General features: G+C 41.9%; 1 protein-coding gene across 6 annotated transcripts in view; it reads right to left on the minus strand.

The window, feature by feature from the left end:
* Positions 1-13,486, minus strand: part of LOC145249606 (uncharacterized) — a 127,859-nt gene that overhangs the window by 78,302 nt on the left and 36,071 nt on the right. For all 6 annotated transcript variants that reach the window (XM_080111317.1, XM_080111319.1, XM_080111321.1 and 3 more), the window contains exon 2: positions 3,232-3,313. The gene's annotated coding sequence lies outside the window, so the exon portion shown is untranslated. The remainder of the gene's footprint in view (positions 1-3,231; positions 3,314-13,486) is intronic.

A 13,486-nucleotide genomic window follows, 5' to 3' on the forward strand; every position in this document is an offset into this window, starting at 1 on the left:
TTTGTATTCACAACGACACTGTTCCTACTCACAATGCCTAATTTTTGGGAGGAAGGGAGGGAGTTTCTGAAGATCATCAGGGAGTCCAGCAAGATGGGCAAAACGATGAAGCTGAGGAGGAATCCCAGAAGAATCATTCCCGCAGTTCATCGAAAAGTGTCAGAAAAGAATTGGAAAGTGCATCTAAGAAGAAGAGAAGCCATTACGTTGAACGGGCGTAAGAAACATGCATGGAAATCTACAGGTTCACAATGATGATCCAAAATTTCTATCAATGATTTCTTTCAGATGTCTGAGATACAACTCCTCTGTTTTTAATCCATACTTTTTTTTAAGTCATTTGGGCTCCACATATACAAATTTGTTGCTCACACATGCAAAGTAGCTCCAACTATAAAAATCTGCAATTATTAACGCAAGTATTTTTCTCTTTAGAAAACGGTCACCAGACATGCAAAACATCTAATACACTTTGAAGCTAGTAAGCTTTCATCTCGATTTTTACAAGGATGTTTTATTGAAATACAAATAAATTGTTTGTGATAAGAATCCCATTACTTTTCAGACACTAAATCTGGGAAATATCAGATTTCAGTACTAACCCACAATGCAATCTTTGACAACTTTGTGCCAGCATCTTCTGGCATGGTTATATAGCTGTAATGTTATGACCCTTTAGGCTGTGATCATAGCGTAGTATCTGTTAACTGTGGCAAGCGGGATCAATGGTCAAAACATTATTATCATTGTTATTGTATTCTTATTAATTGATTTGAGCGACGGATGGTCGCTGGATCAGTTATTATGATTAAAAGTATAAACAATTAAATTGGGGAAGAAATGATTGACGTGTGAATCGCAAAAGGAATGTGAAAATAGAAAATATATGTAAACATTATTTTGGGGGTTTGAATAAACAAATAACTAGCTGTGGACATTAGGTTGGTCTAAGACACGTAATTAGGTGACGTAAGAGAACATGTGATGTAGTTAGTTTTGGAGAGAGACAGAGAGTTGAGAATTGACCACCAAAGCGGACAGACGTCTAGACAGGGGGGGGGACAGACAGCTAGGGAGCGAGCTGTAAGAATAGAAAGTGTAGACAAACTGCAGATCCTGTGAAAACCATTTGAGACAACTGTAATAAATTTATATTATAAAAATATAAAGAGTTGTTTTAATGGTTTTACAAATAAGAATAGATGTCTCAATTGGATGGTGCTGATCGCTTCATGGTTTGTCACAGAGCAGCGGAAAGATACACAAGAACTCTTCAAGAAAAAAAGTTATGAAGCATATATTATTCTTCTTACATATGAACTGTAAAAATATCCCGTGCGATAAGTCTGATACAACATGATTCAGTTTACACGTCAATATCATGTCCTCCTAGCTAAACAACATACATACGATTTATATGTTTATTATTTGTCTGTTAAAAGAACAATATCTCACATCCACTAGATAACTCATGACACGTTTTAATGTATCATCTCCTCCAATATAAACAAATATACAACGTAGACAGAACTAACTCATGCAAAGATTGTCAGACAATAAATTCAAAATGTAACATTGTAATCAAACAGGACAAAAACACTGAATACAATACAAAAAGGAGAAAATGGTTACCAGACGTTTAATTACATGAAAGAAAAATTCAAGAAAAGCATATGAAATAAAAATGTTTTGGTTTTTTTTTTCAATAGTTTTGAATATATAAGTCAGCATTTCTTAGCTAGTTAGCATAACCTGTTGTAAGATTATAAGGCGGAGTTGCCAGAAATTTGGTTAAATTTTAAGAAGTTGTGTATTGATTTATTTCCAAGCAACGTCAAATGTTTCTTCCTAGTTAATAATAAAACCAATAAAATGTAATCGATATAACAATTTTTATTACATCGTTTATTTGTCTTATTGATTCGTATCTAATGACAGGAGAAAGACGTGTGATGAGGAAGTGGCGATTAATGGCTGTTGTTTTATACTGATGACCAAACATTACAGACCATCATCAAAATAACTTATTTGTTCATAACAGAAGAAAAACAGTTGAAATAGAAATCAAAAAAAAAATCTAGAAAAAACATCACATGAGCCCAAAGGAACTGAAACTGACAGAAATCCTATGAACTGACATAGAACTAGGCAACACACACACACACACACACACACACACACACACACACACATACACACACACACACACAATGTTACCTGCTCTGGCTACTACTACACAAAATGTATGTGAAAGGCCAGGGTCTAAAAGAATAGAAAGACTCAGAAGAGGAAGTATCAACCAAACCTCTATTGGAAGGGTGAAGAGAGTATTAGGGCCATGGGGAGTTTTATTGTCACTCAAATTCTAAGATCAACGGCTGTTGCAATAATGCAAAATTATTTGCAACGATTATAAAAGAATGGAAGGTGCTGAAAATCTGAAGAGACTTGTCACTCAGACTCCAAAGACGGCCATTTGTGCGATCACTGATAATGAGTCACGTGACGATGCCTAGTGAGTAAGTAATCTATATAAATAAAATGAACTCATTTTTTCCCGTCTGATTTTGACATTAATAGGATTAAAAATCAAGATATTTCATGCAAATATAATATGCACAAACGGCAGAACAATATCTGAGGTGTGTTATAGGCTTATTATTTCTCAAATTCCTCGATAATCTTAGATTTCTATACTTTTTCTGCTGAGAAGTCACGGCCAAAATCGGTTAAGATCAATGGAAGTGGTAAAATATTTTCTCTCTCATAAATTCCTCCTCCCCCTGCCACCACTTAACACCGTTTGGGGATCGTTCACAAGGAACAGTTGAGAAGAGAACACCAGTTTGGCTTCGTAGTTCTTTCATGTGAAGTTATTTAAAATCACTAAACTAAGCTGCAGTACTCTGTGGCGTAGTGGTTAACGTGCTGGACAATTCACATTATATTTTCACGTTCGCGCCGACCTACCGTAGTCGTTTTTTTTTTTTTTTTCCTAAACAACTGGAATGGACTTTTCTTGGTGGCCGAACTGTTAACGTTGCAGATGTTTTTTTTTTGTTTTTTTCACACTTTATTTTCCTACTTTTACTCATGACTCCGGGTTTGATCCTTCCTACTTACCTACCATAACATTTTTTAAAACTCCCCCCCCCCCGTCCCAGAAACAAACACTTGGGCAACGCCGGGTACCCCCGCTAGTAAATGAATAAATATGTAAATGGAACTTACCAAAGAGCTGCAGGAATGCTGGAACATGGAAATTACCGTAATACCAATAATTGTAGGAGCACTAGGAAAACTTCCCAAAAACCTGAAAACAAGATAAAGAAAATATTGGAATCAAAGGGACGATTAATACCATACAAACCATGACACTGATGAAAATAGGCAACATACTGAGAAACATCCTAGAGTGTGGAAACCAACCTACATATTCATCCACATCTAGGTTGAAAAATAAAATAGCACTTTGTGAGGAAAACTTGAACATACAAAAATGAACTCAAATAACTAAAACTTATCTTCACCCACCCCCTGCTATATATTTAGAAATTGTTTTTACAACTAGTAAACATGCGGCGGCCTCAAACGGTAAACAAATAGCAGCTTCAAAAATCAAAGAAACGTTGTCACCAAAGCATGTCTCGCATAGAGAAAATTTTTACTCAATCTGCTAATTTATTGAAAAACTCTGAAATATTTTTTAATACCTTTTAGCATTTTCTTATCAGATTTGTCAATGCTGAAGAACCGGACAAAAACCAAAATGTCATGTTTTATGGTTGTTTTTTTTTTCTTTTTCTCCCCACACAGCTAAAATAAATCCACATCATATTTTTATGTTATTAGGTTTTACTTTTACTGGTAACTTTAAAATAAATATTCCTCATTTTATCTTTTAGTACCAGTAATGGAAAAGTTTAGCATTGTTTTTAGGCTAAAAATTTTCGGATTCTGATTCCTCAAAAGTTCCTATTTTTAGATTCCGATTAATCATCCAAACACTTTTTCCATAACAAAATCTGTGTTGCATTAAAAAAAAAACAAAAAAAAAAAAAACAAATGAAGAAAATTCAGTTTCATCATTAGAAATTTTTTTATTCATTTTATGACCATGGTCTTTATGTAAATATCAATCAACATTAAAATAGCTTTACAAAGATATCAAACTTGACCATATTGTGAAATAACAAAATGTTTTTGTATGAAGTAGCAGGTACTACATTCTGCTATTTTGAATTTTGCCCATTTATATAAAATACTTATAGCAACAATTCTAGTAGAATGCCCATCATGAAATTTGGAATATATAGTGTCATAAGATAGACAAATTTTTTGTCCAAATTTTAAAAAAATTAAAATAACGATTTTTGATATAATTCAGGTAAAAGGTCATGGTCAACTTCTTTATTTGACCTTAAAAAAATATCCCAAATAAAATTGTAGATCTATTCAAGTATTTTAAAATGATATATGAATGAACTTTGTAGGCCCATAAACAACAGAGATATTGTCTTTTAAAGTTCACATTTTTGTAAAATGGTCAAGGTCATATCTCAGGAACCCTTTGACATTGAGATGTGTAATAGGTGCTATTCAATTCCTTTCATGGCAATCTATAAGTGTAGTAAATTTAAAAAAAAAAAATCCGTGTCAGACATGGTTTAACTCCTGTTGATTTGACACAGAATGAGCCATATATATTAACTGTATACTAAATGGTTTTGCAATTCATTTCCGCCTTTCTTTATATCATTTAAAATTTTTTCATTCATCATTTATCGGAAATATTTTATGGAAGTTTAGTTTTTGTTTTTTTGTTATAAATTTCGATGCAAGTACAGAAGTCAACCCAATCAAAAATAACAAAAATACAGAAAAATCTTTATTCTGTACATACTCGTCAAAGAACAAAAATATCATGTTCCAAAAATCATATAAATTAATCAAGTATTTCTTTTTTTTAATTTAGAAAATCAAATTTTATAAGGAACTGAACACTGCGTCTTGCTCTGCTATATTTCAAATTCATCACAGATTACCCCCCTCCCTTAACCTCTCCAGAAATAGATATCAAAATAAGTCTTGTAATGGTTACAATTTGCTATTTATCACTAAAAATCTTTAAAAAAATTATTTTCTATATGAATAAAAGCTTCATCAATTTACATAGTTTTTGGAATATGACATTTTTGTTCTGTGACGTATACATACAGCAAAAAACTTTTCCTGTATTTTTTTTTTAATTAGGTTGAATTCTAGACTTGCCCCAAAATGCTTATTACTAGCATTTCAGCCCGATGTTTGGATGTGTATGTTGAGCAAAAAAAAAAAAAAAGTGGTAGTAGGAAGGCAGGCTCAAACCCATACTGTCAAGGAGGAAAAGAACGGGGGAAAAAACCTGGCATCTTTGCTGTTACGACAATCGCCAAACCGAAAGTGACTTATGTTTAAATTAAGGCTAGACAATAGAAAGGAGAGGATGACTTTCAAAAATATCGGCGAAAAAAAACGACCCTCACCCCTGTAGAAAACTGCCCAGTTAAAGGTGAAGATATTAATGTTTTTAGTTAATTTTTCGATATTTGTCGTCTGAAAGGTTGAACTTCAAAACGATACTGATCTTGGTAAAATCCGTCGCCTCTGGCGAAAGTTTTAGGCATACATGCAAACATATATACATAACTAAAAGTTTTTGACCCCAAGCCGATTAAAAAGCTTGCCCTATCTCTGAATATCCTATATGTCAAATTTCAAATATTTAGACCAGAAATTGTCTGAGTAATTTGGTAGAGACCGCAGAGGTAAAATTTTTTAAAACTCTGGCCCCTATTATGACCCCTTAACATTTATTGTTTTGGGCTCAAATCAAGTTATTAAGTTAGATCCATGTCCAAGGAACTTACATCTAAAATTTCAAGTGTTTAGGCCCAAAATTGTCGGAGAAGTTTGGTAGAGTTCTCAAAAGTCAAATCGTTAAAATTTGAACCCTTAATAGCCAAATTTCTAGCTGAAACCCGATCACAAAGATTTCCCCAAATCTCAGTATCTGTATATCAAATTTCGAGTCTGTAGACTTAAAATTGACAAAGTTATTGCATAGGGAAATGTACACACACAGACACACATACACACGTTTACTTTTATAGATATACTAGCAATTCCGCCCGGCTTTGCTCGGCCCCTATATACTGTTAATAAGGTTATGTGCATATGTATATATTAAAAAGTGTGAATATGTAAAGTAATGCCTTTCTGTATAATAGTCTTCCCTAACTACCATAGAGAAAAGACAGACAGACATTTTCACTTTTTTAAATTGGATTCAATATATAGTAATGATTTAAAAAGTATTAAAAAAAAAAAGACTCATGCGCTACCACCGAGAATCGAAACAAAAACGTTCAGCTCACGATTTATTTTGCCTCTGACGTCAATGACTGGACTATGAAAACATCTTTACTGCAAGGCTAAAAATTAAAACATGAACCAATAGCTACTAAGTTATGCATTCGTACTGCCGGCATTCGACTGGCAAATTTAATTTTTTTAATTTTCACCCTTTTGCACCAATTTTTCCGGGCTAAAACCCAAATATAAAGTTTTGCATGGATTCAAATACCTTATATATGAAGTTTCATGTCTGTAGACCAAAAACTTTAGGAGGAGTTTGGTAGGCAAAATTTGTTAAACAAAAATATATACATATACATAAATACGTATGGAAACAATTTCGTGTTTGCTATAAACTTTTTACGCAAATATTATGCAGGTATAAATCATGTAGAATATCTGCAGGAATATAATTACACATAATAGTTAACTAAAGATGATTATCCCATTAGAAAACCGAAAAAAATTAATAGGGAATTAATTAAAATGAATGTTTAAAAGAATATGCAAATTAGCTAGATTTTTTGCTAGTGAATGCAATTCCACAACCCATATATAAGCAAATATTATTTTCTTTTTAAATAAATGGAAAAGAGCATTGAGTTCGGCTGTGTTTTCGTTTTGCTGCTGTCCAAAGACCGGCTGCCGGTCCCTGTTGGGCGGGTGAGCCTTGTTTTTATTTTTCTGCCTCCCCGCGAGGCCATTAACTGTCTTGTTTACGAATTATTTCAGGTTGTCTCTTTTTCCGACTCGACCGGTCTGCGTCTGAGGTGGTTGTTCGAAGTCATATCCAACGGAAACTTCAGCCAGGCCAACCGGGAAGAAGACGCAGAGGAGGAGGGTAACTGGTCCGGGCTCCAGTGCAGACATGTCTAGCCCGGGGTCCGGTTCCCAGAGGGGGCTTCGGCCACCTCTGAGCACCGGATTAGGCCTTGGAAAAATTCTACTGCCACGTGGTCCGAGTTCCGACCCCCCGCCTAACCCGGTTTCTGGCGTTCGTGTCCCCGACACGCCCACCGGTTCAGGCCCAGTAGACAGACCACTAGGATGCATTAGTGTTGACCCCCGCACAAAACTCGGTGTTGTCCCCCGCACAGCTAATCTAGGGGAATCGTTTGCGTTAGGCAGCGACTCTCACGTAACTAGTCATACTGCTGTTCCCGGCAGTAATAGTAGTAGCAGTAGATTTAGGCCAGCTGAAAGAGGTGTTCCGACTCGGTGGAATCACCCGAGGAAGAGGGCTTTAACTGTCAGCCCTCCCGCCCATAGGAGAACGGACCCCCTAGGGTCGGGAATTAAACCAGCAACCTCTGGAGATATCTCAATATTGAGGAACACCGAGTCGGAACAGACGTTTTCGAACGGGTTGCCGGACGACAGGGAGGAGGCTATTAACATGTTAACGCTTCTAGATGAACAGTTGAACGCCGCGAGGCAAGCCGACTTAGAATTTAGTAGCAGCGACAGTAGCGCAGATGAATGCAACAGACAACAACTGCTACTACGACAAGCGAGAAAGTCGCGCCAACGAGAAAGAAAGGGGGCTGCTCAGACTGAAAAAAAAAATGGGGCAGCTGGTACCACAGCCACAAAAGAACCGGCACTGACCCCTAAACCGTCGTCCCCAAAGGAGAAACCAGGAGAGTGGCCGACGTTGCCAGGGAGTTCACAAACAATAGACTCGTCCGGTTCTATTATTCCCCCGGGACAGAAATCACCGCTGTTAACAGTGTCACAGACGATAATATCAATACCGCAGACGGCCGCGGCGGCAGTGGTCAAAGACTGGGGCCCCCAGTCGCAACTAACTCCCGGGGATTACCGCCGGTTATTCGATACAAAATATAAGGATTTGACCGACGGTAATGTTATTAGAGTAGAACCGAAAACTATGAAAGAACTTTCAAAGAGAATAATATCGTTAGTCTCCATAGACACAAAGAAACGAGTGCTAACCGGTGTGCCGAAAGACGACATGGCGAAAATTCTGGGGGAATTAAATATCCCCACAACCTATATCTGCCGTAGAAGCTATGCAGTGTGGGATTTACTACTGCCCAAAGAGGAAGACGCCGTCAATATATTCAAATCGGAACACATGTGGCGACATATTCGACTTAAGCCGGAATATTTAAGTAAGACGCGGACGAACGTGTCTATTTTGGGAGTCCCCTGTATTCTCGGCCCTGAGCAATTAGAGGCCTTTATGAGTCAATATGGGGACGTAAAGTCCGTCATTCCTGTCCGTGGTCCCCGTAACCTTATGGTAGGGGACTGCAACCTAAAAATGCGTGTTGACAAGGAAGGATTACAAAACATCCCCCCCATGCTCAGGTGCGACATATGGTCGATGAGCATTATAGTAGAAGGTCGCAAGCCCCACTGTTGGAATTGTCAACAGCAGGGCCATATGGCACGGGAATGTCCGAAAAGAAACCCACAGACAGTAGTAGTAGTAGCAAAGCCGGCGGCAGTGGTACCAGCAGCCCCTGAGAAGCTAACCGGAGGGGGCAAAGAAGCAACAACGGCGGACGGCTGGACTACAGTGGTAAAGAAGAATGGCAGAACCACCAAGACCCCTCCACAAGAGAGCAGCCCCCTGAGGTATAAGGTCAGCCGGTTCCCACAGTGTCGTCAACGGTCTCTTCCACCAACGTTACCACTAAAGAAGTTGTTAGCGGCCAGAAAAGAATGCATCCGGTCTCCTCGTCTGACTCAGAAGGGGAGCACGATAAGGAAACGGCTACTGTGGTAGAGTACCAAGTGCCGAAAAAGGAAACTAAAAAGAAGGCGAGAAAAAACAAGGAGGCAGGGTCCCGTTCCCCGTCCCCTATGAATGTAGAGAAGACTGTCTCTACGGTGCAGCCACCCAAAACCCCTACCCTAACCCCATCGGCTGAACCAAAATCCCCATCCCTTTTCGATACCCCTCCCAACCGGTGCCCGCTCGTTGTCCCGGGAGAAGCCGGCGACAAAAACCAACAGCGGTAGAAGAGCCGCCTCTGTATCTCCTGTAAGGAGTGAAAAGACGAAAAAGCTCCCCTACCTTCCTGGAGACCGGATTTGCGAAGTAGACCCCCTTCACGCTGACACGTATATAACGCAGCGCCATAGGGACCTGATTAAGCCGCTTAGAGAAATGAAAATAATCGACGGGAAAAGTGTTACCAACCCTAAAAACTTCCCAGACGCCCCCCTAGTCATGACCTTTGTGCGCCATACAAAAACTGGACGCACGAAGGCCATGTGGAATATGATCGACGATGCCAGGGGGGCGTTTCCAGATTTAAAGTTGGTGGAAGAGAGGCATGACTCCCTCAATCAGCTGGCGCCGAGATGCGAAGGTAGGGTTCCTATTTACGTCCACCCTTGTTTGTATAGGGCCCTTAAATTAACGTTTCCCCTGGATGTCGGAGGTATTGCGCGAGACGGACGAGTAACGTCCGAGTTGCTTTCGGGCAACCTCGCCCAGTCCTGCGGCACCCTTTCTAGCAAAGACTTTAGGTCGGTGGTTGCGGATATCTAGACACAATGGCCACGTCCTTGAGCTTGTGTAGTTTGAACGTTAGGGGCATGAGGTGCCGAAGCAAAGCCGCTAGGGTACTGAGGGACCTCATGTCGATGAATATAGATGTGGCTGCGTTACAGGAGACTCACTACGATTGCGTTGACGATCATCGGGTGCTGGAGGGGCATTATGATGTCTTTTCAACATACGGTGATAGTCAAAGTAGGGGGGTTTCTTTGTTAGTTAGGTGCACCCTTTCTGCAACGGTTAGCGTTGTTCACGCGGATACTGATGGTAGACTGATCGTGGCCGATGTTGCCGTGGCAAATAGAGCGTTTCGAGTCGTCGTGGTGTATGCGCCCAATTGCGTACGGGAGCGGGTTTCCTTTTTCCGGCGGTTGGAGGTGTTTCTCGGGGGTTCGGAATGGTTAATACTAGTGGGGGATTGGAATGCCATCCTTGACCCCAGGGCAGATAAGGTGGGCGGGACTAGCGGGACGGATGGGTGTGAAACCAGTCTGTCGGACCTGATGGCTAGATGCGATCTGGTAGACAGGTATCGGGTGGATCACCCGGGGCGGGAGACGTGGACGTGGCTCTCTAGCAGGCCTTCCGCTTCAAGTACTTACTTGGATCGGTTGTTAGTTAGAAGAGGCAACATAGAATACATATCTTGTCCCACGTTCCACTGGTTAGGCCACTCTGACCACAAACTACTTGTGGCCAGGTTAGACTTAGATAGCAACCCCAAGTTAGCTGGGTACTGGAAGTTAAATAGCTCCCTACTGGAGATAGGTGACTTTCGGGAAAGGCTAACTAAACACATACAGAAGGGATTAGTGGGGGCGGTTACCGGGAGTAAGTGGTGGGTAAACGCCAAATCTAGCATTAGAGACTTCTCTGTCAAATATGGCCAACGCCTCGCGCTAGATAGGGCCAAGATAGACTATCCCGGGCGGTGGCTGGGGGGGATTCCCTAGAAATAGGGTTAGCTAAGGCGGACCTGAGTCGTTTGGCTAGCGAGCGATATCAGGGCCAGGTAGTTAGGGCTAGAATTAAAAAGATGCCCAACGAAGCTGTGAATGTATACAAAGCCGAACGAGTCTATTTGCTCGGGCGCAAATCGGATAACTACATTCGTAAAATTCAGAGCCCGGAAGGGGACTCCTTAGTGTCGGCTCGGGGGATTTGCGAGCGGTTTCGAGTGCACTTTGAAGATCTTTTTGCGCAGATGTCCAGGCTCCGCGTCCAGGAGTTTGGCAACTATTTGGCTGGCTCGCCCCGCCTGGAGGCGGCCCAAGCGGCTGGTTGCGATGGTCGGGTTACAGAGTGTGAGGTCATAGCTGCTATGAAGCAGGTCGCCTATAACAGATCACCAGGACTGGATGGACTACCCTACGAACTTTACTTGAGGATGTCGCACATGTTTGTTCCGATTCTGACGGGTGTGTTTAACCACTGGTTTGACACGGGATCTATCCCGAGTCAGGTTACCAAAGGAGTGGTCACACTTCTGAAGAAGAACGACACACATGTTGGGGGGATAGATGATTTTAGGCCAATCACGTTGCTGAATACGGATTTAAAAATCCTGGCCCGAGTGCTGGCGAATCGTTTGCAGATTGTTATCGCTGACTTGGTCGAACCGGATCAGAATTACGCTGTGAAGGGAAGATCAATTCAAAATAATTTGCATTTGATACGTACAGTCATAGAAAATTTAGAAGACGACACTGAAGCCGCGCTGATTAATTTGGATCAGTCCAAGGCGTTTGATAGGGTGGATCATCGTTTCCTGATGGCTGTTTTAGAGACCGCCAGATTTGGATCCGGCTTCTGCAGATGGATTTCCATTTTGTACGCTCGGCCGACGGCAGTTGTGCAGGTCAACGGGGTGCGGTCGGCGCCGTTCGCGGTTTCTCGGTCGGTGCGACAGGGGTGTCCGTTGTCGCCCTTGCTGTATGTCCTCGCGCTGGAACCATTCTTTAGGAAAGTGAGGACCAGGGTGGCTGGACCGGCTCTGCGTGGAATTGCTCTTCCTGGCGGTGCGCGAGCCAGGGTTTCCGCGTTTGCCGATGATGTCACCGTATTTGTTTCGAGCGTCGTTGATATTATTATGGTGATTAAGGCTCTCAAGCGTTATGAACAAGTTACAGGGGCCGTAGTCAATCTCAGCAAATCCGTTGGCCTGAGGTTGGCCGCTTGGCGGTGCTCGAATGCTTTGCCTGGCGCATTTGTCTGGACGGATGGCCCGGTCCATATTCTGGGTGTTTGGTTTGGACCCGGTCTATGTCTAGATAAGAACTGGTCGGAAGTACAGAGCAAGGTCGAAGCGTCTGTCAGTTGTGGAATGAGCGACGGCCGCTTGTCCGTAGACAGGTCTGCACTCAACGTCTTGAAGATGGGGGCCTGGGGATGCCTGACCTGGCTAGCCACAAAAATGCCGAAAGGTTGGCGTTCCTGGGCAGAACTCTGATTGAGGAGTCTGATTGGGGTCCCGCGGTCGGTGCAGCTTTTCCCGACCTTATCCCCAATCATTTAATTGAATGCCAAAGAAGGCCGAGAGGGCAATCAAGATTCTTCAACAAATGCCGAAATGCGCTTAGAGCAATGCCAGGGTCCTTGGACCTTGCACAGCCTAGAAGGGCATTATATCGGGGATTAGTGGTGGGGACCGCTTCGGACCTGCTTGGGGAGCGGCTGCAGCTGTCGGAGGGGGAGGTTCGCTCTCTGTGGAATTGGGCGCCAGGCCGGGGATACCTTAACAATTCCGAATTTTCCCTGACCTGGCGATTGGTTAGAAACGCTCTACCCCTCAATGACATATTGTTTAGAATTGGTATGGTATTTAGTCCCTTTTGTCCACGGTGCGACGAAGATAGCTTAGAAACCGTAGAACATGCTTTTTATACTTGTTCCAAGCTCCGTGAATTCTGGGAGTATGTCAGTGAGGTCACGGCTCGCATCGTCCCCGATCAGGTGACGATCCTGGATTTAGTATCCGTTGTCTACAACGCAGATCCCTTGTGGCCTAGGGAGGAACGAATGGTGTTCCTAGCGACCTTGGCCGTAGCTAGACTGGTAGTGTGGGTTTCACACATAGAGATAGGGCATGAGAGGGAGCCACCTTCTCATCGGGATCTGATTTTGTATTTTAAACACCAACTTAAAATCAAAATCAGATGCGATAGAAGGAGGTTATCTCGCTCACAGTTTAGTAGGAGGTGGATTCACACCGCTAGTTTATGTGCGTTTGTACGAAACAAGCTTGAGTACGTGTTCCCTGCCTAGGCATGGCACACGCCGACCGTAAAAGCAACCCCCAAACCAGATCAAGATAATCCCGTAGTGGATCAGTCCCTTAGCTAGTTGGTATAAATGAGTTCCATGTCCCCAATTTTTATTTTTAGGTGTTAGGATACCTCCAAAGAAGCCCAGTTCTGATTAATTTATTTTAGTCCCAACCCGTCCCGATGTTATTTTTCTTGGAGGTCACCGAATATCCCTCCCCCCCCCTTATTTTGTCCGTAGCTGTGCCCACTCCCTCTTAGGAAGTGCTCCCTTGTTTTCGGCCGATACCGG

Source organism: Euprymna scolopes, chromosome 28 (genome assembly GCF_053919585.1).
Source record: "Euprymna scolopes isolate OS-2025 chromosome 28, ASM5391958v1, whole genome shotgun sequence".
Lineage (NCBI taxonomy): Eukaryota > Metazoa > Mollusca > Cephalopoda > Sepiida > Sepiolidae > Euprymna > Euprymna scolopes.